Below are 25,973 nucleotides of genomic sequence, written 5' to 3' on the forward strand. Positions count from 1 at the left end.
TGCTTACTTCACTTTGCATCAGCTATATGTCTTTCCACAGTTTTGAAGCCATTCTGTTAGTCATTCCTTATAGTACAAGAGCATTCCATATAGTACAATCATATACCACAACTTGTTCATCCATTTCCCAATTGATAGGCATTCCCATAATTTCCAATTCTTTGACACCACAAAAATAGCTACTATATGTTTATACATATAGATTCTTTTCTTTTTCCTTTGATTCCTTTGAGACACAGACCTAATAGTGCTATTATTGGGCCAAAGGGAATGCCCTATTTTATTGCCCTTTGGGCATAGTTGTAATTTTTTCTCTAAAATGGTTGAACCACTTACCAACTCCACTAACAATACATTAGTGTATCTGTTTTTACACATCACTTCCAGTGTTTGTTCTTTTCCTTTTCTATCATATTAGCCATTTTGATATGTGTGAGATGGTATGTGATTTATACTTGCATTTCTCTAATTAACAGCGATTTAGATGATTTTTTTATTATTGAGAGATTTGATTTTTTTTCTTCCAAAAACTTCTTGACAAAAACCTCTGACAATTTTTCAATTGGGGAATGACTCCCATTCTTATAAACATGATTCAGTTTCTTATATCTTTGAGAAATGAGACTTTTATTGGAGAAATTATCTGTAAAATTTTCCCCAGTTTCCTGCTTTCCTTTAAAAAAATTAAAAACCCTTACCTTTCATCTTTGACTCAACACTAAGTATTGATTTCAAGGCAGAAGAGCAGTAAGGGCTAGGCAATAAGAGCAAAGTGACTTGCCCAGGGTTATACATCTAGAAAGTATCTGAGACCAGAATAGAACCCAGGACTTCCTATCTCTTGGCCTGGCTATCAATCCACAGAATCACCTTTCTAATTTCCTTTTAATCAAGGATACTTTAATTTTGTTTGTACAAAATCTTTTTAATTTAATGTAATCAACATTATCCAATGAACTTCTTGTGATCCTTTCTATCTTGTTTGGTCATAAAGTTTTCTTCCTTTATTCATTTATCTGACAAAATTTTCCATTCTCTCATAATTTCCTTACAACATTACCCTTTATATTTAAATCATGTATCTATTTTGACTTTATGTTGGTATATAGTGTGAGATGACCAACAATTTCTCATTAAGAGCCATTCTATAATTTCTTCAAGAATTGAAGTCTAGGACGCTAGGCCAAAATTTAAATACTCTTTTTTGACAATTAGAACATTTGTCCTTCTCTAGTCTTGCAGTACTACTCTTGTTATCCAGTCTTTCAAATATCAAGAACAGTGGCTGTGCCATCACATCTGCTAGTTCTTTCAGGATCAAATGATTTGATTCATCTTGACCAGGTGATTTTAATTCAACAAAGGTCTCTCATTGCTTTCTTAGTCTCTATTTTTCTGAGGTATCTTTTCCCTGTTAACAATTTTTGTTATGTCATTTCCAGAGTAAACATCATTTCCCTTGGCAGATAAAATAAGCAAAATGAGAATTGAGTGGTCCTCTTTTCTCTTTGTTGTCAGTTATTACTGTCCCATCCACCCTAGGAAGTAGTCTTATTGCTTCTTTGAACATTCTATTTTCCCCAATATAGTTACAAAGCCCTACTTTTTTATTTGTCTTTAGTTGTTTTGTGTGTGTGTGTGTGTGTGTCAGTGTCATCTCAAGTTCTGAACTTTAGCTTGTTGTTGTTCAGTCATGTCTGACTCATGACCCCATTTGGGGTTTTCTTGGCAAAGATACTGGCATGGTTTGCTATTTCCTTCTCCAGCTCATTTTCCAGATGAGGAATCTGAAGCAAACGGGTTTAAGTGACTTGCCCAGGGTCATATAGCTGGAAAATTTTTGAGGCTGGATTTGACTGGGATTTTCTTGATGCCAGGCCCCATTCACCATATAGCTGCCCCAAACTTTAGCATTCACATGTGATATTTATGGTATTGATCTAGGATATATTACTCTTTTGTTATTCTTTGCTTCTATCTTCTGTACATTTCTTTTTAAGATTTAAGTTGGTTGATGAGTTGGTGAACACTTACATTGGTCTCTTTAGACAATTCCCATTTTTCCTTCTCATTGGAATTGTTTTCCTCCATGTCCTAAGAATTTCATTCTTGAGAATTTCCCATCAATCCTAAGCTGACTGACCATATAGAATTTTGATCCATGGAATCTTAGCCATCATTCCTGTATAGCCTTTTAAAGTCTTTTTTCCTGAAATCTAAGGTTCATATAAGACTATTGCCAGCTTTCCTCTCTTCTGTTATAGCTTGGAGAGAGTGGTCACTTCTGCCTACAGTTCTTATCACTCCCATCTCCATAACCAATAACTCACAAGAAGAATGGGATCCAAAATAGAAATCCTTCTCATTAGCCTTTTTATATTTTGAAGGATAGCATTATTATTTAGGGGAATCAAGAATGTAATAGCTACTTTATCTTTGGAGAAGAGCTACAATAATTGTCTGGATAATTTAAATCTCTCATCAGTACTATAGCATTTTTCTATGCTGCTCATGATACTTACCCAGACTCCTCATCTATTTCCTTTTTCCCTTCAAGTAGCATACATTATACTCTGATGACAAAATATTTTCTATTTGTCCCTTCATTGATCTTGACCTTCCACCATTTCTTCCAAACTGTTTCTGAATTTCTTCACATATGTGTAACTTCTTAATATATAGTAAAGCTCAACTTGATTCTTTTAACCTTTTCTATTTCTTTGAAATAGGCTATACCCATCCAGATTCACATTCCAGATATGAATTCTATCCCAAGGAAGAAGAGGGTAGATGAAGTACTCATATTCAAATATTTTAAGGACATTTGTGTAATAGATATTAGGCTTGTACTTCCTCACCCCCCAGAAGTGGAAGAAGGCAATGTACATAATGTATATGAAGAGACATTTTTCAGATCCCTATGAGAAAAAAAAATCCTGACAATAAAATATTTGATATTTATTTTTGTCAAGAAAATATCCCTAAAAGATCCCTATGAGGAAAAAAATCCTGACAAAAAAATCCAAAAGTAGCTAAAAGTGAGAGACAGTGTGGTGTAGTAGAACAAGGTCTGACCTCACAGTCAGGAACATATACTGGCTGAATCATCACAGGCAAGTCACCAGTCTTCCTTGGTAGAGGCAGAATCCTCTTCTTGGAATTTCTTAGATCCCCTACAGGTTCACTCACTATTCCTATCCCCAAAATAGAATGGGTTGTCTTAGAAGGGAATGGATTCCCCTCTGGAGTTTTGAAAACAGAAGCTAGAGAACTAGTCATTTATACTGTAGATGTGATCCTTGCTCAGAGGGATGTTGGACTAGATTAATTTAAAGGTTTTTTCCAACTCTGAGATCCTGATTCTAGGAGTCATTCCAACCATGACAATTATGAAAAATAACCATGTTCTTCCATTAATTGTTCCTCACTTATAATCAAATGTAGGTATAAAAACAGTATCAGTTAGGTTAGACAAGGGTTTTCAGACCTTTGTGAAAATCCTCAAAACCCAACAGGCAGGTTCCCATGGTGCTATACAATTTCTGGAGTAAAAGTAAGGGTTTTTCTCCCCTTCTATAGAAAAATCTGGGGACCCATTGTTTATCAAAGTATATGCAGTGTAAAAATGGAGATTTGAACCCCAGACTTCAATCCCCAGAAGTCCTTGCTAGCTCCCAGAATTCTCTCTAATCTCCCAGAGTGCAAGATCACAAATTATTACTTAAAGGGGCTCTCTGCCTACTTGAGCTCTATCTTGACTTCCGCTTCTAGGGACAGGCGGCTCTCTACCTAGCTGGCAAAATGTAGGCTGCACATGCTTTCTTATTTTGTATTTTCTTTATTTCTTAATCTTTAATAAACCTCATAAAATATAATACCTTTAGCAGATAAACTAAATTTTAATCATAATAGAGTGAATACAGGAGTCCTTTCATCCTAAACCAGGTTCCTGGGATTTTTATCCAGTTGTTTTGGACGTGTCCAATTCTTCATGAGCCCATTTGTTTTTTTCTTGACAAAGATACTGGCATTTCCTTCTCCAGCTCATTTTATAGATGAGGAAACTGAGGCAAAACAGGGTTAAGTGACTTGCCCAGGGTCACATAGCTAGTAAGTATTTGAGGCCAGAATTGGATTCAGGAAGATGAGTCTTCCTGACTCCAGGACTGGTGCTTTATCCAGTGTGCTACCTAGCTGCGCCGAGCTATTAGGATACCAAAAGTAATTCATTTAATTTGAGAAGAAAAGACACATACACAGGTATATATTACTTTAAGGTTTGCAAAAGCTCTGTGTGAACTTTATTTTATTTTATTTTTAGAAGAATCCATTAAGATAAGTACTACAAACTTTCTTGTTCCCATTGAAAGGATGAGGAATTTAACACTGAGAGTGACTTCTTTGTGGTGATACAGCTAGTATCAGAAGTAGGATCTGAAGGCAGGTTCAACTTTTATTCCACTAAAATATGCTTTTTTTCTACCACAAAATGGGTTGGTCTCCTCTTGTGTGAACACTTTAAGTAGTGCCCATTACCATTGTGGTCTTGTTTCTGCATTTATAAAATGAAGATAACAAATTGTAATCCTTCAATATGACTCATTATGTACTAATAATTTCTGCATTAGCTAAAGTGAGGTGGTGGGGTGCAGTGGGGAAAAAAACAACCCTTTGGATTTGGACTCAGCAGGCATTGGTTTGAATATTTCCTTTATTGGTTACTACCCAGGACAATCATTTTACTACTCTGTAACTGGCATAATTCTTGGCACTTAAATTAAACTTAAATGCTCAGAGATTGATTAATGTATACATATTAACTTTTTAGACCCCCAGACAATTCCTCTAAAATGGCTAGTTAGTATACCTATTTTACAGCTGAGGAAACTTAAGACCATGAGGTCTTGTCTTGCCCATGGTCATGAAGCTAGCAAGTGTCAGTTATCTCTTCTACCCTTTGTCTAGTATTCTTTCCACTTCTCCAAGTTACCATATGGAAATTTAGAAAGGTCAGGAAATGAGATCTAATAAAGGTACATCTTCACACAAAGAACCATTTCAAGTAGAGATGAGCCAAGAAGGTCTGTCATTCCCTAGTCATGGTTATTCAGGCAAGTAAGTCAACTCTCATTTTTGTGAACCTCAGTTTCCTCATCTATAAAATGGGGAAAATAACACTTGCACTCTTTACCTCCCAGGATTTCTGGGGATATCAGATGAGTTAAGAGAGATGTGATGCCTTCCAAACCTATGCAGTCCTCTGCAGATGTTATTTATTTGTTGTTGTTGTTTTTTTGCCCATCTAGAAAGGACCTTTTGGCAGAGTTCTCCTTCAGTGGAATAATTAAACAGGCAGGGCTGTTTGTTGGATAGCACCTCCTCCCCCTCCCCTTCTGCCCCTAGTCGCTTTCATGTCAGCTCCTTAGCTGTGCGTAACTGTGCAGCCAGCCAAAAATATCGATTTAGCGCAGGGGCTTTGCTGCCGGAGAAAGCAACTGCCTGACGTAGCAGCTGGATTTGACAAGGCCATGGCTCATAAACACTTGAACCGATGCCTGTGTGGGACTGAGAATTTTTAATCCGACCAGGTGAGCTGTTGCAAGAGGAGGGGGCCTGCATGTTGGGGGATTCCTTTGGAAGAGTCCCTTCCCAGGCAGGCACCCCTAGTCTTGCTCACCCCCCACCCCCACCCTCAGACGGCATGGCATTCCCCCGCATGCGATAGGTCCCCGCCCGCTCCCCTCCGGAGGGCCTTCTGGTCTAATGGCCTTTGCAGATCTGGGCCCAGCTCTGGGGGATGCATAATTCATCAATTGCCTTTTCTGCTCATGGTCTCATCTAGCAAACCCGGTGGCGGATGAATTCATTTGTCAGGGAAGGGGGTGGAAATGGGTGAACAGATGGGATTCCCCCATCACGTGTGCTCCAACAGACTACGTGACACCGAGATGGAGGAGGAAGCCCAGGGAAGGGGAAAAAAGAGATGTTTACCTGCGGGGGGTTGAGGGGTGGGGGGAGGGTGGAAAAAAAAGACAGGTGGGATTGGTCAGGTCGGAAAAGGAGAAAGAGGCTGGAGAATTTTCGGATGCTTGCTAGCCCAAGTTGGGGGATGGGTTTGGAGTGGGGATCATTTTAATTCCTGTGGCCCTCTTGGAAATGCGCAGCCACTGTTTGTTAACCATTTAGTCCCTGGTCTTTGAACGGGCTGGCCTCCTTGTCTTTAGATGCCCTGGAACAAAGAGCCAAGGCTCTGGGAGAGGCTGAAACCTGCCGGGTTGGATGAAGCTGAAGACTTTGTTCTAATGCTGGTGTAAGGCCAGGGGGACTTCATGGGTTATTAGGGGAGGGGGCAAGCAAGCAAGCTGCTCACTGTGTGACCATGGGCAGCTCACCTAGCCGCCTCTGCAACACCTTACCTTTCGTATGCAAAATTATACTCATCATAAAGATATCAATAACGACAATTGCTAGCATTTATAGTGTCCTTTAAGATTTTCAAAGCGCTTTACAGATATCATCTCATTTTATCCTCAGAACAGCCCTGGGAGGTAGGTGTTGTTAATGAGGGGGTTGATCATCTCTAGGACCTCTTTGCCCTCTGATATTTGTGGTTTCTGTGATTACTCTGTTTCAGGGGTTCTTAACCTGGGGGCTGGAAATTTCGGTTTACAAATATTTATTTGATTAACTATTTCAATATAATCAGTTTCCTTTGTAATACTATACGTTTTATATTATGCATTTGAACATATCATTCTGAAAAGTCTTACTAAGCCTGCCGGATAGGGCTCATGACACAGAAAAGGTTAAGAACCCTTGCTTTGGGGAACATGATTTGACTGGATGTGTAATAATATGAGAACATAGCCAGGTTTTGTAATGGAGGTTCTCTTTACAGGCATTTATACTCACTGCAGTGTTGTGGCTTTATCTTCTCAGTGGGTTAATGACATTGGGCTGACTGACTCAGTCTGTTATATGCACTTACAGAATGTAGTTATGTCTTCCTTTAAGCTAATGTGATTTGTAATTCCAGATTTACTAAAGAAAGCAAGAGGGTGGCTATTACTTTACAAAATGGATTTTCATTTTTAATAATTCAGATACTTCAATTTAACAAACCTATATTAAAGATGGTAGATACCATAGATACCATGCTAAGCCCTGGGGATCTTAAGACCCTCCCTCACTCCCTCCAAAAAAAGCCACTGCCCTCAGGAAGCATACATTCTAGTGAGGGGGGCAGGAATGTTTTAAAATATGTTCAGATTAATACATGCAAAGTGCATAGAAAGTTATACCAAATAAATTCCAGAACACTACTGACTGAAGTGCTTTAGAAGATGAAGGAAGGTCTCATGTAGATGAACCTAGGGATTCTTACATGCAGAAAGGAGAGAGTGTATTCCAGACATGAGAACTTACCTATATAAACCCATAGTGGTGGGAAATGGAATGGCAACAACCAATAGCTCAGTGTGACTGGAATACAAAGTATATGAAGGTGATTGATGTGATTTAAAATTGAGTAGCTGGTGGCTTGAATTGTGGAAGGTTTAAATGCCCAGCTGAGAATTTTGGATTTTATCTTAGAGGCAAAGAGAAGACTTGACAATTTTTAAAATAGGGAAATAACACTGACAGATCTATATTTCAGGAAATTACTTTGGCAGGTACATTGGGGATGGATTGGAGAAAAAAGAGACTGGACCTGAAGAGACTGATTGAGAAACCATTTGGATAGTTTGCATGAGAATAATAAAGGCCTGAACTTGAAGAGAGGCTGTATGACTGACTGAAGAGGAAACAGATGTATGAAATATTGAGAGTGTAGAACTGACACAACTTGGCAATTGATAGGCTAAAGATGGATGATCCTGAGGTGTGTTGGAGTCAATTATTACATTTTACTTTGCACTTTAGAAATTGGCAAATTCTACAAATCAGGACTTGGTCTCTTGTTTTGTTTATTGTCTGGGCTTAAAATGATGGAGAAAATATTAGTAATGTATATTCAACTCAAGTGTTTCTTTCCCACTTTGGATAACCAGTTGTTAAATATTTATCAACATATTTCTGGAGGTGAGGGAGAAGGAAATGTTTAATAAGAGTTTAAAAGGAAACTGAGAATTAGACTAATTTTATTCATATATTATAGTTCTCTGAATGACAAAGGTTAATTTTAGCCTATAAAAAAGGTAAATTTTAGATCATTAAACAGATTAGTTGAACACATGATCATTCAAGAATACTTATTAACCATCCATTTTATGCCAAACACTACTCCAACTTGGGATAAGAGAACATTTAGGTAAGATACAGTCCTTTGTTCTTGGATATTATCCTCTAATAGAGTATGTGAAAATTATTCGATTATTTCAGTCCTTTAAGGAACCATGTTTTGTTAGGGAGGGTGTTGCCTCCATTTGTGCAGACTGTAATTCATCTTTGGCCTTGAAGAGTTGCTGTGGTTTAAAGAGTTTTGCCATTCATTCTTTTATGCTGCAGAATGTCTGGTGACAGGCCTCTCTGAACCATTACACAGAAAACAGAAATACAGTCTCTCATCAAACATATCCCTTCCAATTTGGTAAAAATCAGCAGAGCTTCTACTACAGTGATGTAGCCCAGGGTCACCTCTAGGAGATAATAAGGCATTGAAAGAAGACTTTGGTGGAGGTAACCATATGTGCAGATAACTATGGTACAAGATGATAAAAATAAAAGATAAGAAACAAAGCAAAATATTGTATTTGGTCCAAAGAAGGGAAAGAATAATCATAAGACCGTCAGGCTTCATGAAAGAGGTGGCATCTGAGATGAACTTTAAAGAATGGGGCTCAATTTGAGAGATGGAAAGAGTGATGTAATAGTGTAACAGATGAGGTTATTATAAAAGCTAGTCTTTGCATAGGACTCAAAGGTTTGTAAAGTGCTTTAGACATATTTCATTTTAAAAGGGAGAAGGAAAATATCTCAGGAATTAAGGAATAGCATAAACAAAAGCACAGGGCTCATTTACAGAGTACATCATTATCTATTTTGGATCTATAAGGGGTTCACAGACATTAATAAAAAGTAAAACTGGAATAGTAGAGTGATACTTCATTATGGAGGGCCTCAAATATCAAGCTAAGGAATTTGAAATTTATGAGTGAGTCATTAAGGAAAAAGTGATTTTTTTTAAATTTAAAAATAGCTAAAGGCAGCTAGGTGGTTCACTGAATAAAGTGCTAGACTTGGAGTCAGAATCTAGCCTCAGATACTTACTAAGTTGTATGATGCTTCACAAATTACTTATCTGTTTCCTCACCTGTAAACTGAGGATACCAGCAACATCTTCCTCCCAGGGATGCTGTGAGGATCAAATGAATTATTTGTAAAGTGTTTAGCATGGTGACTGGCACATAGTAGGTACATAATAAATATTGCTTCCTTCTTTCTTTTACCTTTCCTTTTTAAGTTTCATGTTAATGGAACTTAACTTGAGGGGACTGAGCCAGGTAACCATCAATCTTATGAACAAGGGTCCAATTTGGTGATAATTAGGTTACATGTTTGTTCTCAGAACCACCTCTTCTACTGCTCACACTCCTGACACTTGTCTCCCATGGTGCCTCTGTGACCTTGGTGGCAACATCAGTTTTAGACCCCAAAATTTTGGTAAAGGTGGAATGGGATGGACTTTGACTCCCAGGGCAGATGGAGAGGCCTGTGGATTTTACAAGGCAGGAAACTCCAAATAAAGGAAAAAGGCCTACCAAGATCACTTTGCCCCCTACTATTAGACATTCCTCATTTTGACACCCCTTGCCTTCCTTTGCCTTCCCTTCCCTATTCCACTGCCTTCCTTTGCCTTCTTTTTGTCTTTTCTTTCCTTTCCTTCCTTTCCCTTAGATCTAAGTTCAAATACTTTGTTAGGTATCTCTGACCCTGGGCAAATCACTTATCCTTTATTCACCTCAGTTTCCTCATCTGCAAAAGTGGGTATTTTACTAGCATCTCTTCCCCAGAATAAAGAAAATAAAATTTGTAAGGCACTTTGCAAACTGAAAAGCATTATGTAAAAACTAACCATTATTATTAATATGGATATTATTTTCATTGTAGATTCTTTGAATTTTCTTTTTCCTGTCATTGCTGATTATATTGAGTGGGAGAAATGATCTCTTTATTTGTTGAGGTATTAGGAAGAGAGCTAAGCTCTTAAGTTATATATTACTCTACCATTTACCTAGAATTTTCCAAACCCCATTTTTCATTCATGAGGAAACTGAGGCCTAGGTGGCATAGTGACAACTGTTGGTCATACAATTAATGAGGGACAGACTGAAGACTGCCCTCTACTTTAAGTTCCTATAATGAATGACTCCATTTGATAATGGGTAGAGAAATGGTAATAAATACTTAAAATATGTTGATACTCAATAACTCTTGATCTTATTGAATCTTTCTCCACATGACCTCCAATATGCACACACAAATATTCTTTATGTAGTACTGAATATCTGGAGTCTTTTAGAATGGATCCCTATGTAATTAGCCTAGTTCTTTTATGTATCATTCATTTCCTTGGTGGGATGCCTTGGGTAACTTCTCACAGTGGAAATAGGTTTCTGCTCACTTGTTCACATTGTTTAACTCTTTATTGTTTTTTGGATGACCTGCAACTTTTATTCCTCAGAGACTGTGATGTTCCATGCTTTGCACCTACAGAGCATCACTGGGAGGACAGGCATTTAAAAGGTAGGTACTTACACTGGGGAACAATTGCTATGATTAAAAGTATTTTGAAGTTTCCCAGATGGAACCTATTCTGCTCTCTCCCTCCTGTTCCATTCTAGCACTAACCATTCATCCACAAATATGTCCATCCTGTATCTATATCTGGGTGTCTCTTCTTCTCTAACTTATCACCTCTCTATCTCTATACCTATATCTCTGCTGACCATTGTATTAATTCAGGGGACTGGCCATTTAATCATATGTCATAATCTGAATAATTTTTCAAACATCTGGTTTTTCCTGTATTGATTTCATCTAGTTCCTTTGAATAAGTATGGCTCTATGAAGGAGACCCTATGATGTACTTGGTCCTGGTACAAGGAGTACATTGTTATCCAGAAATGAACATCTGAAGGACCTCACTATCTTTTGGAAACCCCTCTTCCAATGAGAACTTGAGCAAGACATTCTAGTTGTTATTGATGACTGCCGTTGGTTAATGAATATTTCTCTCCTTTTGAATTTCACTGGATAGTCAGAGGGCCACTGGGCAGTCATGCCAATGACTACTACATTTTCAATGAATCTTCATGAAATCATAGAGTAGGAGTTGGAAGCACCCTCATGGTCATCTAACCCAATTCATGCCTGAAAAGAATACTATAGCATTTCAGACAAGGATCTATCCAGCACATGCTGAGGGGGTATCCCATTGTTTTGTACAGTAGCCTATTCTTTCAACTTTTAGACAGCATATAAAAAAGTGGAAACCCTTTTAAGGCTGAGTTTTGCCCCATCCAGCCAACTGTTTTCTTTTGATCAACAAACTACAAACAGAAGGTATTCTCTGCATTCTTCAGTTATATGACTTTAAAGATATGGGTTGCTGTGTGATATAATTTGCAAATACCTGTCTATTCCCTGAATATATTTTTACTGAGGATACAAAGTATTTGACAGAAATGATGAAGTAGACAAGTAGTTGGTAAATATACTATATGTTTAGAATGCTTTGTAAACTTTAATGGACTATCATAACGATGATAGATTTTCTGAACAATAATTTTCACAATTCTCCTTTAAAGACTTTAAAAACAAATGCCTCTGGATAAACCAAATTTAAAAAACTAATTAAACCCCAACTAAATTAAAGTGGGTTGGGATTTTGGACTCTGTAAACCCAAAGTGCTCCTCCTATCCATCTGTCTCTCTTACTTTCCTGATCTACCATCTTTCATATCCATTCCTCTTCTCACTTATTTCCTTCCTTAAAGTTTCAAATGGTGGAGAGATGAGTGTTCAATCAGTGTTGGGGACCATAGTATAAGTGAAAAACAGCACTTTCTTTTCTATCTGACTTATCCCCTACCCTCTTCAAATCCTGCTCCAGATAAACCTAAAAATGAAATTTGAGTTGTCTTTATTCCTATTAACACAATGTGATCAAATGACAAGAAGTGGAAGCTAGAACTAAGGCCTTAAAACTTTTTTGGAAGGAAGAAAACATGAATTTATTAAGTATCTATTATGTGCTAATTGTTTTACAAATATTATCTAATGTGTCCTTCACAACAACCCTGTGAGGCAGGTGCTATTATCATCTGCATCTTAAAAATGAGGAAACTGAGGCAAAGAAGTTTAATTTAAATGATGTTCCTAGAGTCACATAGCTAGTAAATATCTGAGTCCGGATTTGAACTAAGTTCTGACTGGTTGCATATCCCAAAGCTCCGAATCTGTTATTCTCTCTGGAAAATGAGGATAGCAATAACCTTCCTCTTTTAATTCACAGACTTTTGGTAGAGGTTAAAGAGAACAAGTGAACAAACAAAAATTTGAAATGATTTCAGAAGCAAACTCTCCAAGTTTTGAAAGAGAACTATACTTGGATCTTGAAAATGTGGGTTTGGCTCACATTCCTTTTACTCAGTAGCTATATGACCTTGGATAGATCTCTCTGGGTTTTAGTTGGGAGCTTAGAGGTCCAGTAGTTGTCCAGTTCAAACTTCTACTCTTAAGATGAAGACCCTGGGGGCAGCTGGGTGGCTCAATGGATTGAGAGCCAGGCCTAGATATGGGAGGTCCTAAATTCAAATTTGGGCTCAGACACTTCCCAGCTGTGTGACCCTGGGCTTCACTTCACTTCACCCCCATTGCCTAGCTCTTAATGCTCTTCTGCCTTGGAACCAATACACAGCATTGATGCTAAGTAAGGGTTTTAAAAAAAAGATGAAAACCAAAATTTTCTTATGGACATTGTAGAAGGTATTCCTCTTCAGTCAGAGACTGGACTATTGTCCTCCAGGTCCCTCCCAACTTTGAGAACAGTGATTCCATGACTTTTCTGTTATCTCTGGCAATCAGGTATTCAACTTTTTCTTAAATACCTCCAGTGATAAAAAAAACCCTAATCCTAATAAAGTTACCAAGCATTCCATTGTTAGATACTTCTAGAAGGTTGTTGGGTTTTTTAAACATTCTATTGATTAGTATATAATTTCTTAAAGTTAGATATCAGTGCAAGCAGTCTATCTATACTCACTCTCATCTTAGTGTCTTCGAAGTTCATGTTTACAGGAAATAAGTCATCCTTTTGAGTGCTGAAGTCAGACATGTCTGCCATGCCAAGGCGTTGCTCAAACAGCCCACCTGCTAATTAATGAACCCGAATCCATAGCAGCTTCAATGTGTCAGACATGGCGTTTGGGAACAGACTGCCTCCTGGGGAGTAGGAATGGGATGAAGCTGTAGGCACTAAATTCTGATTGTATCCCGCCCTGAACAGCAGAAAACAAAACAAAACAAAACATCCAAAAGGCTGGCTATGTTACATCTCCATTTGCAGTTGGGGAAAAAGGGTTTCTGCTGGGCCAGCTGATCTCTGTGGGGCTCAGTGGAACCAAAAGGAACTCGTTCAAAGCATGGAGATTTCTCCATTGCCTCTGAAATTTTCCCTACTATATCCCCAAATGAAGGACCTCGGCTAGAAATGAGTCAGGGAATTTGGTGACAAATGACTTATTTAGTCCTGGCTGGTGGCCTGCTGAGGACCGTACTCCATGATCCATTATAAAGTGTTTGTCCTAACTTTAATGGCTAAGATAGTTTTGTTTTGGTTCTTCCAAATTGTTTACATGGAGCAAGGAAATTAAAGGAGCTGTGTCTTTGTACTCAGGATTTCCCTAGAGGCATGGAGAGGTTGCTTGATTTACCTGAAACCATACACTGAAACCATCACAAAATTGATAGTGGAGTAGGTGGTGCAGTGGATATAGCATTGGGTCTAGAGTCTGAAAGCCTCCAGTTCAAATCTGGCCTCAGATATGCTGTATATCCCTGGGAATGGCATATGACCTGTCTGCCCCAGTTTCTTCAGTGAAAAAGGGGATAATCATGGCACTCATTTTCCAGGCTTAAAGTGTTTTAAAATTTATTTTTAAACCTTTATTCTGTTTTAGATTCAATACTAAATAGTGTTTCCAGAGCAGAAGAGTAGTATGGACTAGAGAACTGGGATTAAGTGACTTGCCCATGGTCACCCAGCTAGAAAGTATCTGAGAACCTAGAACCTCCCATCTCTAAGCTAAGTTCTCTATCCACTGAGCCATCTAGCTGCCCCACCTTCCAGGGTTTTTATTAGAATAGAATGAGATATTTGTAAAGTTCTTTGCAAACCTTAAGACATATTACACAATAATAACTATAAATTATAATAACTATATATATATAATAACCATACAATGACAATAATATATAATAAATATTATAATAATTAGTTAATTTATATAGTACTTGCTATATTCCAGTCACTGTGCTAAATATTTAACAATTATTATCTCACTTGATCTTCACAACAATCTTTAGAGGTAGGTGCTATCTTCATTTTAAGGATTAATAAACTGAGGCAAAGAGGGGTTAAGTGACTTGGTTAAAGTCTCACAATTAATAAGTGTCAGAGGCCATATTTGAATTCAGGTTGTTATGACTCCAGGCCCAGTGCTAAATTAGAGCTTTTATTATTATAGTTGTGGTTTATTATTTTCATCACTATCCTTCATCCTTACTGACATTATGAAGCCCTCCATGCACATCGTTTCATAGGATACTCATGAAAACCTTGTAATATAAGGGTTTGTTATTGCCATTTTATAGATAAACAAACTGATGCCTTGAGAAGTAAAGCCCCAAAGTACTGGGCTTAGTTATCAGGAAGAACGAGGTCTTAGGTATTTTCCTTAAAATTAAGTCTAGTATTTTTTTCTATTTTAATTTTTTATAAATATATATATATATATATATATATAATTAACACACTATTTCCCATAATACCTAACACCTTTCTAAATCAAGATCATAATCTTCACTGTTCTAGGAGAAGAAACTGACATCTCAGAGATGATTTTGCAAATGATTTCAGTGATTTTTATAATATTGCAGAGGTGAAGTAGATGGTGTTCTAGACCTGGATTCAGGAAGATGTGATTTCAAATTTTACAAGACCTCAGATACTGTTTGACCTTGTATAAGTCATTTAACCCATTTACCTCAGTTTCTTCAGCTATAAAATAAGGACAATAATAGTATTTACATCCCAAGGTTATTGTAAGGATGAGATTAGGTAATTTTCTTAATGTACTTAGCACGGTGTCTAGTCCATAGCAGATGCTATATAAATGTTAACTAGTACAATTATTATTCTTATACATTCATACTTGCCTTTTTTGTTGGGGCTGGGAAGGAAGAAAGAGTCTGAATCTCTTATGACAATGGTGTGGTGAACTCTGTGTCAAGAAATTCCTGCCACAGATGGGGATCAGTAACTGGTTTATAACTTATAATTTTGGAGAGTAGCTTCACTCACTGAGGAGTTAAATCTGATGTTTAGTATCATAACCAGAATATGCAGTAAGGAGGATTTGAATCTCAGTCTTCCTGACTTAAATACAATTCTCTATTCCCTGCTACCATGCCACCTCTCAAATACAGAATCACAGAATCTCAGAATAGAGATAAATAAACCTCAGAGGTCATCTAATCCAACTCAACTGACAGAGAATGTCCTCTAACATATCTAGCACACCTTTGCTGGAAGAAGTCCAGTGTGGGAGCCTCCTCACAGCCTGGAACTCCTGAGACAACTCACTCCATTCTAAAGAAGACACCTCTCACTGTTGGAACATTTTCTCTTTATAGCAAGCCTAATATTATTCCTGTGTGATCATGTATGTATGCTTATGTGTATCTTTATTTATTTAAACCTTTACCTTCTATATGAGCATCAATTCTAAGATAGAAGAGGGGCAAGAGCTAGGCAATTGGGGTTAAGTGACTTGTCCAGAGACACATAGCAAGGCATAGCAAGGAAGTATCTGAGATCAGATTTGAACTCAAGTCCTCCCAACTCCAGGTCTAGTGCTCTATCGATTGAGCTACCTACCTGCTCCTGTGTGTGTCTTAAAAGGGCAGCTAAGTGTAACAGTGAATAGAGTACTGAACCTGGAGTCAAAAAGAATCATTATCTTGAGTTAAAATTCAGGATCAGTTACTTAGAAACTGTGACCTTGGGCAAGTCATTTAACCTTGTTTGCCTCACCTTCCTCATCTTTAAAATGAGCTGGGGAAGTAAATGGCAAACTGCTTCAGTATCTTTGCCAAGAAAACCTCAAAAAGGATCACAAAGAATTGGATATGACTGAAAAACAATTAAACAAAATATTTTTGTAAGGTTTGTTAAGCATTTTGCAAATTGAATACCTTTTGATCCTTCCCTTCCCTTCTCTTCCCTTCCCTTCCCTTCCCTTCCTTTCCACCCATCCTTCCTTCCTTCCTTCCTTCCTTCCTTCCTTCCTTCCTTCCTTCCTTCCTTCCTTCCTAGCTGCTTCCTAGCTACCCTGTCCCTTATTTTTAAAGTCAGGAAACAGAGTCAGAAAATTGAAGTGACCAAATTTATGAAGAAAGTCTCTTACGTAGGATTTGAATCTCAGTCTTTTGATTCCCTATTCTGCTATATCAACTTCATCATGCTACCTCTAGTTTGGTGATACAGTAACTCATTTAACTTTTTATTGCTTTAGACAATGCTAGTTCTCCAAATTCTGGATTCTTTGCTGGTTTACATTTGAAATGGGAAGTTCCCATGTCAGAAACTCCCTGTATCAATTGGGAATCATAAGCCTGGATGAAAAAGTATTTTTACAATATATTTTACCATTTTCCCACTCCTCATCACAAATTATACCCTGCCTGTCTAAGCCACATTGGGAGTTTTTATTATTGTTGTTTGTTTTGTGTGTTTTTAAAAGATGAAATCCAATTTTTTTGCTGCTGACAATTCCCTTCATTATTCCTATGCATATCTCTAAGGAGATCAGGTGCTTGGCCAAGGGCTATTTAGGCAGCCCATGGCATGGGATCTTCAGACATCTCTCGGCCTACTTCTTTGGTCAAGGCTCACAGAGTGTATCTAAGCCAAGCCAGCAGCTGGTCCTTTCATCCTTGTCAAATGCTAGGAGAAGTACAGACTGAGTTTCATGCCAAAAATGGAGTGATTAGAATTTTGCCTCCATGCCAATATTGGCAGGAGGGTGGGCTGGGGGTGGTAGCGATAGGAAGAAATGCTACATCTCTGCATGGATAATTGTTGTCTAGTTTCAGACATTACCAGCACAATGGTGAAGCTTCCAGGCTATAGACATAACCATATTCCTCACGAATAGAATTCATATTGCTACATCGCTAAATGGGGAGCTAGCTGATATCAAATTTGTGGGTGATCCAAAGTGTAATGGAAAGATGTATGATGGGTCTAGATACAATCTAGCACATTGCCAACAATGATTTAAATTCAGTCATATTTTAAGAGATCTCATAGAAGAGATGAATGACCTAAAAGGGAGGTGGACTAAGATGGTGAGAGAGTTGATAGAGATATCAAACAGATACTCTGGTAAAAACACACACACACACACACACACACACACACACACACACACACACACACACACACACCATGCACACACAGTAGAGGAAGGTGCCTAGCATGTTGAATGAACTCCTATGGAAGACCCATTGGAAGACTTATTCACAGTTGTACTCGTTGAAAATACATGAATAAGCTTTGATTTGTATACTTTGAGGACACACATTGACAGATCCAGAGCCATTAAGTATCAAAACAATGGAAACATTCAGTTAATGTTGATCCTTCAGCCTCCTGGTAAACTTTTGGCTTTTATTATTTAATGGGAGCAACTTTGTCAACACTAGATTGGGAAAGATGAGGGGAGAGATGGTTATAGGCAATGCCGGCTTCCCCCATTTTACTCTCCAGGACCAATGGCTACCACAGCAAGGTAATGGGTATAGTTTGCAGTGAGGCAGGAAAGAGAATATAAAGAAATAAAACATGGAAAGAAGTTTTCATCCTAGTTAATGACATTTCTTTTGTTCTCTTTAGAACTAAAAAGTTAATACTTCACCCAAGATTTTCCCAATCTTAGAGCCCAAGTGATCACCGGAGCCATTCCAATACCTCAGGCAAGGTTTGTTCACCAACCCTCCAGGAAAATGACAACTTGGGCTTCCATGGATGGAAAATAGCTATTCTTTCTCTTCTTTCTGGTTGAAGAGCTTCTCTGTAGTTCATAGCCTAATTGGGTTGTATTTTATGTTCAATTTCATGCAATTTTAAGATCCAGGATTTAGAGATAATCTGTTTCAATTGAAGCTAATAAAAGTAAAGTAATGATTAGGGTCATCAACTAGTAAGAATAGCATAATTGTAGTATTGAAAATGATCTTAGAAGCCACTTAAGGGGGCAACTGGGTAGCTCAGTGGATAGTCAGGCTTGGAGTCAGGAGGATCTGGGTTCAAATTTGACCTCCGATAATTCCTAGCTGTGTGACCCTGGACAGGCCACTTAATCCCACTTGCTTAGCCCTTACTGCTCTTCTACCTTAGAATTGATACATAGCATTCATTCTAAGACAGAAAGTAATCAAAACAAAAACAAACCAACAAAAGGAGCCACTTAGTATAATGCATACCTCAACAGGGATTTTATCTATAGTATACCTGACAAGTAGCCTTCCACTTTGCTTAAATATCTCAAATAGGAGACAACAATCTACCTGATGAAATCACCATCACTTTTGGATACTCTAATTATTAAGAAATAATATTCTTCATATCAAGCCTACATTTATCTCTTTACGACTTCTACCCACTGATTCTAGTTCCCCCATAGGGCCAAGGAGGACAGAAAATATCCACCCTTGCATAGAGTAATCCTTTAAAGACTCTGAGATCGCCATCATGTCCTCCCCACTATTTTCTCTTTTTCAGGCTCAATACCTGCAGTTACTTCAACCAATCCTCAAATAACATGAATCTGGGATTCTTTGTCATCCCTGATTCCCAACTCTCAAGTTTTTCAATGCCTTTACAAAAATGCCAAGCCCAAAATTGAACATGAAATTCCTAATATGGGCTGGCCAAAAGAAATGGACACTTTAACTCTTTCAAGGAAATGTTGGGACCAGTGCTCAAAACTAAGTCTTACTACTAATACGCTTCACTATATGATGGAACATCTGAACCTTGGTCTCCTAATCTGTAAAATGGTGATAATAACTTCACTGCCTACTTCATAGAGGTATTGTGGAGATCAAATGAGGTTCCCAATACACATTTTCTCATACCCTAAATATGTAAATTCCAGCAGTTATTAATCTGGGGATTCCTGTCTCAAAGATGACATCATTATTTTGGCCAAATCATTAGCACTAATGCTGTTATTTGAAGGACGGTTCCCAAAGTTGTTTCTATTGGGCCCTATGTTTGGTGCTTGAATAGCTCTCAGTGGTTGTCTAGTCCAACCCCTTTATTTTCAAAATGAAGAAACAAACCCAGAGAGATGAAGTATCATCTGAATAGTAAATGGTAAAGCCAACATTTAAAAGCAAGTCCCCTTGTATTGTACCTTGTCAATTATTTACACAAGAATATACTACTATTTGATGTAACTGAGAAAAAGTGTCCTGGAAAGCAAGTGTATTGCTAAAGAAAGACTATATGCTTTGACAGGATCTACCTGTTCTTAATTATTGTATGCCTAGACACAAGATGGGTTTGACCAGGAACACTGCTCTACAGGTGCTGGAGCTCAACATCTTAAAAGGTGTGTAATTAGGATATGTTCCTGAAAACTCTAAATCCCAGCTTCCCATGTTCCTTCTCATGTTATGTGCTAACATAGGTAGGATATAGGTTTTGTGTAGCCCCACCCCTTTCTCCTTCCCTGATCATGGCTGGGAAAGTGGGCTTGATGCCAGCCAGGAGAATCTACACACGTGGACTTACTTTTTGTTAGATAATTAGGTTTGAACTAATATTTCTTTTAGTTTGTTTTATTTCTACTTCAAGTGATTATTAATATTTATTAATAATATAAAATATATTAATATACAAATATATATTTAAATATATAAAACATATAAATATATGAAATATATAAAATATAATACTTGATATTATTGGATATTGATTTAAAGCTTACAAAGGTCATATATAATCTAGCTCCTTTGTTCCTTAGGATAAGATAATAATAAGCAGCTACATGCAAGATGGGGTATTAATTGTACTCTTCTTGAAGGTTAATCCAAGTTGAAGATGCTACTTTTGAAAGGGAATCCTTAGGATAAAGACATAAGATATTAGACATAAAGTTGAGTTATTGCACCAATAAGGAACTAATTGACATATATTACAAGTTCGCTCTGCACAGTTTCCTGTTAAACACTGTGGAAAATAGAATAGGCCCTTGTATGCCTAGGAAATGTGTTCCAAGACCTACCTTGGAGGGCTGAAACTACAAATATAAATGAACACCTGCTGACTCTGTGTGTGTGTGTGTGTGTGCGTGTGTGTTCTCGCTCTGCCTCTCTGTCTCTGTTTCTCACTGTCTCTATGTCTCTCTGTCTCTTGCTCACCCTGCTCCTGCCCCTCTGCTTAATACTCCACAGCCTCCTACCTCTCCCACAAAAGCCCTTAAAAAGCAGAACTGACAAGTCAAGAGACCTAATGAACTTCTGAGTAGGACCTCTAGTGCTTGTGGTTGGGTGACTAAACTTGTGGATAAGAGGAGGGACTGCTGAACAAGAAACACTTCAATGTGGACCCAGAAGGGGTCTGTACTAACCTAGTTTAGCCTCATTTATAGGTGAGAAACTTGAGGTCCAAACAAGAAAAGGGTTTTGCCTAAGGTTCTAGGACTAAGTGGTGGCAGAGGCTGTTCTTCTTACAGAACAGAATATATGAAATCAAGAATAATAAAAAATAATCATCACATCTTTATAGCACATTAAGGTTTACAAAGTACTTGGCATCTACATCCCAGGGTTGCTGTGAGGGTGAAATAAAGCTATATTTGTAAATCACTTAGCACAAAATAGACACTTTATGAATGCTTGTTTTCCTTCCTTCCTTCCTTCCTTCCTTCCTTCCTTCCTTCCTTCCTTCCTTCCTTCCTTCCTTCCTTCCTTCCTTCCTTCCTTCCTTCCTTCCTTCCTTCCTTCCTTCCTTCCTTTCTTTTTCCTCCCTTCCCCCCTCCCCTTCTTCTTTCCTCCCAGTAAGAAAGGTAATGCAAGTATTATCTCCCTTTTTCAGATGAGGGAACAGAGGCTCAATGACATGCACACAACTGGTAAGTTCTGGGGTCAGGATATATAGCTAAATCATATTCCTTTAGGTCGAATGCTATGGGCAATGAATGCTTTCTTTAACTTGAAAAGGATGGGGGTGGTGGGTGAGCATGCACTGAGTAGACAGGGAGGACTCCATGTAAAAGGTGGAATTGTGATGAAGTATTGAAGACTGTATTATAATAATTAATAATGATTTTACATTTTTCAATATTCTTTTTATTTATTCTCTCACTTGAGAGGAAATGGCTTTTTCTGCTACTAACTCTATCTTTCTCTAGCCCAGTGATTGATAAGATCACATACTCAAAGGCCTAGAGCTGGAATGGGCCTCAGGGGTCATCTAGCCTTCATTTTACAAATGAGGAAACAAAGGCTCAGGGAATCTAAGGTCATACAGGTGGTGAGTGTCAGAGGTGAGACGTGAACCAAAAGTCCTCTGATTCCAGAGGCAATGCTTTTTCTACTCTATCACAGAGATCCAATATCTTGCTGCTTCTATTTTTTTCATACTTTATATCTTCTTAGGATTCTATGGGCTATGACTTTTTTTCCCCTTTCATTCCTCTCTCCTTCACAAGACTTTTTTTCCCCTTTGGGAAGACTTTCCCTCTCAACCTTACCTGGGAATTAAAAAATAACAATAATGCTGAGAATGGATCACTCAGAATGGGGAGGACACTGAATCACAGAATGTCCATGCTGGAAGAAGCAATTGCTGAGGTCCTATATGGTGAAACTGAAGGCCAGTAAGGTGGCTTAGTGAATGTCACATAGAGCTATCAGTGGTCAGGATAGAACCTACATATCCTGACTCTTTTGGACCTTTTTTTTTCCTTCCCAAAACACTCTGCTGATTTCTGACATTCAATTCAATCAGTTAAAAATATATTTATTGAGTCCCTACTATGTGCCAGGTGCTAGGAATTGGCTCATAGATTGACATATAATTGGAAAGAACTTTAGAGGCTGTCTAATCCAAACCTCTCATTTTACAGATGAGAAATCTGTGACCTAAAAAGGTTAAATGACTTGTCCAAGGTGACACAGGCAGTAAGTGGCAGAGGCAAGATTCAAATCCACTGAACCAAGATGATGGAAGACAAAAGCGAAACAGTCCCTGCCCTCGAGGAGCTTACATTCTACTGGGGGAGTTCTTGGAACCTATTTTAGATTATAAGCTCCTGGAGGGAAGAGGCCACGTCTACATATCTTGCTCTTCTAGCACACCTATGTAATGTTAATTCAGCGACACTTCGTTTGTGCGTCATCTTCAAGAAAAGAACTGCTACTTCGTAATCTGAGTCTTCCGTATAAGTGAAGCGGACAACTTAATGCCAAAACTTCTCTTTAATTGTGGAGAATGGAAGTCTTTCCCAAGTAGATGAGGCATTTGAATTAAACATAATTGAAGTTTTCCTTGAGTTTTAAGGGTCATGCTTATGGACATCTACTGTTGCATTGTACCTTAAAACAAAGATGAGCATTCTCTTGAATTTTTGCTATGTATTGAGTTGTTTGCCCTAACATTGAATGACCTCAGGCTACTGTGGTTTGTGAGTTTTTCCTAGCCTTTTATGATTGTCCTATTTCCTCCTTCACAGTGAATATGTCACCTGTCCCTTCTTGTTATTATCAATGTACCAAATTCTAGTATCATCCCAACAGGTGCTGATTGGTTCTCAATTACTATTGACTGGAAGACCAGATCATTGTGTCAGATCAATTGTGTCTAAAAAAAAAAAAGTTTAGTAGGGTATGAGTGAATTCCAAGGATGGTTTTCTTCAATGATTACTAGCATGGACTTTGATATATCTGATTTGACTGCTCAAAAGATTTTGATTTTGTTTTTCTTTGCTTCCATTCTAGCCCTTTGATATGTTCTAAATAGTTGAGGTTGCTGAGAAAGTAACCTCTGGATCTGTGAGGAGATACTATGTAAATAAAATCATGCTATTCTTGGTATATGGAAATAATGGTACAGAAATATCTGGAACACTGAAGTTAGAGGAGATTTAATATTTACTTATGACACTGGACATAATTATTGAGCCTCAATTTCCTCATTTGTAAAGTGGATATGATAATATTTGCACAACTCACCTCTCAGGCTTATTGTAAGGCAAATACTTTTATGTAAAAACAAAAAAATGATGTATTATATAAAAGTTTGAGTTATTGTTATATGCTTTTAGTTGCTTTTTCTTCTTCCATCTCTTTTCATTTCTCAGAATTCCCTTGTGGATATATTTTTCAGATGGATAGCAATGATTATAAAGATATAGTTTGTGGCCATGGATCAGAGAAAAATGAACTGGCATTTTGGAATGCCCAATTCAGTTCCCTGGCTTCAGTACAGAGCTCTTATGGATTAAGTAATCGTGTCCAAACTTGAGTGGCTTGATTCATATGTATCAACCAACTGGTCCATTACTTAGCCCTCTGTGATATAATACCAGAGCTAACAAAGTGCCAAGCACACAGAATTCACATTGTTTTCATTCACAAAAGTGGTTCTGAAACTGAGCAAGCAGATACAGTCTAAAGAAGACTTTTGACCGATGACTTTGGAGCATAATCAAATTAGACCCACACCAAAATAATACTGAATTCTTGAGCTCCCTTCCTGGACCAGTTCTGATTTTCCTTATGGTCACCATTTTGGTTTCTATTCAGACCCACTTTGATTTTGTCTAAGATTTGAGTGTGGGTAGCAACATAATATTAAGCAAAGAGCAATGGATTTGGAGTCAGAGGACTTGGTTTTTGATTCCTGGCTCTGCTACTTAAAAGATGTTTGGCAACTTATTAATAAAGATCTCTCTTTATCAATCTTCCTAGAACACCTTGGTCTGGATCTTTCTTTTGACTTCAGTTTTTTCCATTTAAATTCAAGCTTGTCTCAAACTTATTTTTACATATCATACCCCCTCTATTGGACTGTAAGCACCTTGAGTTAAGAAGTCATGTTTTACTGTTTCAGTGCGCATTGCCCAACATAGTGCCTTATCCCTGGTTGGTGCTCTGGAAATGCTTTCTGAATTGAATGGTTGAATTATTGTTCTATAATACCCTGAACCTGGCATTACATTACAGAGTATGTTTGCCAGCAAATGACCCGAGTTCAGAGAGCTATATAATTAAGAATTCATCTACCTGGAGCAAATTCATTTGGGGGAAGGGATAAGTATCAGAGAATCTATCCTGTATTCCCATAGCCCAGTCATAGGATTCTGATCCTTATACTATAGAATGAATAGGATGGCCATAACCACAGGGAAAGGGGGATACAGAGAGAGGGGTCATCATAGTAACAGAACACTGGAAGTGATGACTCAGATGAAGAAAGAAAATCCCATGACCCAATCCTGCTTCACTGAGGGGTTAAAGCTCTGGTTTGTCTTACCCTGATTTTGACTATGGAGGGGTCCTGAGAGTATATCTATGAAGTAGATGGTAATGGCTTTCTTTAATGTAATATCTACTCATAAAATCAAAATATACACACATATATAAACATACATATATGTAGAGCTATATAATATACACACATATATAATTGAGGTGCTAGATCAGTTTTTCAATCAATAAACATTTATTAAGTGTCTACTATATGCCAGGTATTCTGCTATGTGCTGGGGACAATTAAAAAAGGCAAAAGACAATCCTTGCCTTCAAGGAGCTCACATTTTAGTGGAGGAGACAAGAAGCAAATAAATAGGTATAAACAAGCTATATGCAGGATAAATAGGAAATAGTCAAGAGAGGTAAAGACACTAGGATTAAGAGAGTTTGAGAAAGGCTTCCTGTAGAAGATAGGATTTTAATTGAGACTTGAAAGAAGTCAAGAAAGCCAATAAATAGGCTGACTGGAGGAAGGAGAGCAGTCCAGGCATGGAGGGCAGCCAGAGAAAATACCTGAAACCAAGAGATGGGATGTCTTCTTCATGGAATATCCAGGAAGACAGTGTCACTGAATTGAATAATTTATGGTGGAGAGTAATTGTACTAAAACTAAGGAGTATAGGTTATGAGAGGCTTTAAAGGGCAAACAGAAAACTTTATATTTGATCCCAGAGGTGATAGGACACCACTGGAGTTCATTGAGTGAGAGAGAGAGAGAGAGAGAGAGAGAGAGAGAGAGAGAGAGAGAGAGAGAGAGAGAGTGGTGCTGGTGGTGGTGAAACTGTCAAATCTGTGCTGTTTCTCCAATGCTATTCAATTGTAATATGATATTATTATTCTTGGGATCATAGGTTTAGGGCTAGAAGAGATTCTAGAGATCATCAAATGGAACTCTCGTTTTATAGATGCATAAATGGAACCTCAGGAAGTTTAAAGTAAATTATTTCATGTCACTGAATCTGCAAACTTATAGGAATGAATATTCCTTTCACATTTTTAGATTATCATGTGCTCATTGTCTCTTATTTTTTCCCATTTGTCTACCATAGAACATCCTCTCACCTCCATGCTGGAGCCTTCCTTTGTTTCACTTCTCATATTTTCATGCCAGCTCAATGGCCAGAGTACCTAAGTGTTGTTA

The 25,973-nt window shown here is 37.9% G+C and overlaps 1 protein-coding gene, 1 long non-coding RNA gene and 1 other non-coding gene across 4 annotated transcripts in view; all 3 read left to right on the forward strand.

Moving 5' to 3' along the window:
* The window catches only part of KCNQ3 (potassium voltage-gated channel subfamily Q member 3), a 465,976-nt gene that overhangs the window by 73,376 nt on the left and 366,627 nt on the right, over positions 1–25,973 (forward strand). The window lies entirely within an intron of this gene.
* LOC103093553 (uncharacterized) lies at positions 395–24,270 on the forward strand. Of its 2 annotated transcripts, XR_008917499.1 has the most exons (4): positions 400–5,588; positions 10,685–10,746; positions 15,801–15,947; positions 18,182–20,092. It is a non-coding gene; the product is annotated as an uncharacterized LOC103093553 (long non-coding RNA). The 2 variants fall into 2 exon arrangements; XR_008917498.1 differs by lacking the exons at positions 15,801–15,947; positions 18,182–20,092 and adding an exon at positions 21,392–24,270 and having other exon boundaries at positions 395–5,588.
* On the forward strand, positions 22,556–22,614 carry MIR7286 (microRNA mir-7286). Its single transcript, NR_127483.1, has one exon. It is a non-coding gene; the product is annotated as a microRNA mir-7286 (primary transcript).

Source organism: Monodelphis domestica, chromosome 3 (genome assembly GCF_027887165.1).
Source record: "Monodelphis domestica isolate mMonDom1 chromosome 3, mMonDom1.pri, whole genome shotgun sequence".
NCBI lineage: Eukaryota > Metazoa > Chordata > Mammalia > Didelphimorphia > Didelphidae > Monodelphis > Monodelphis domestica.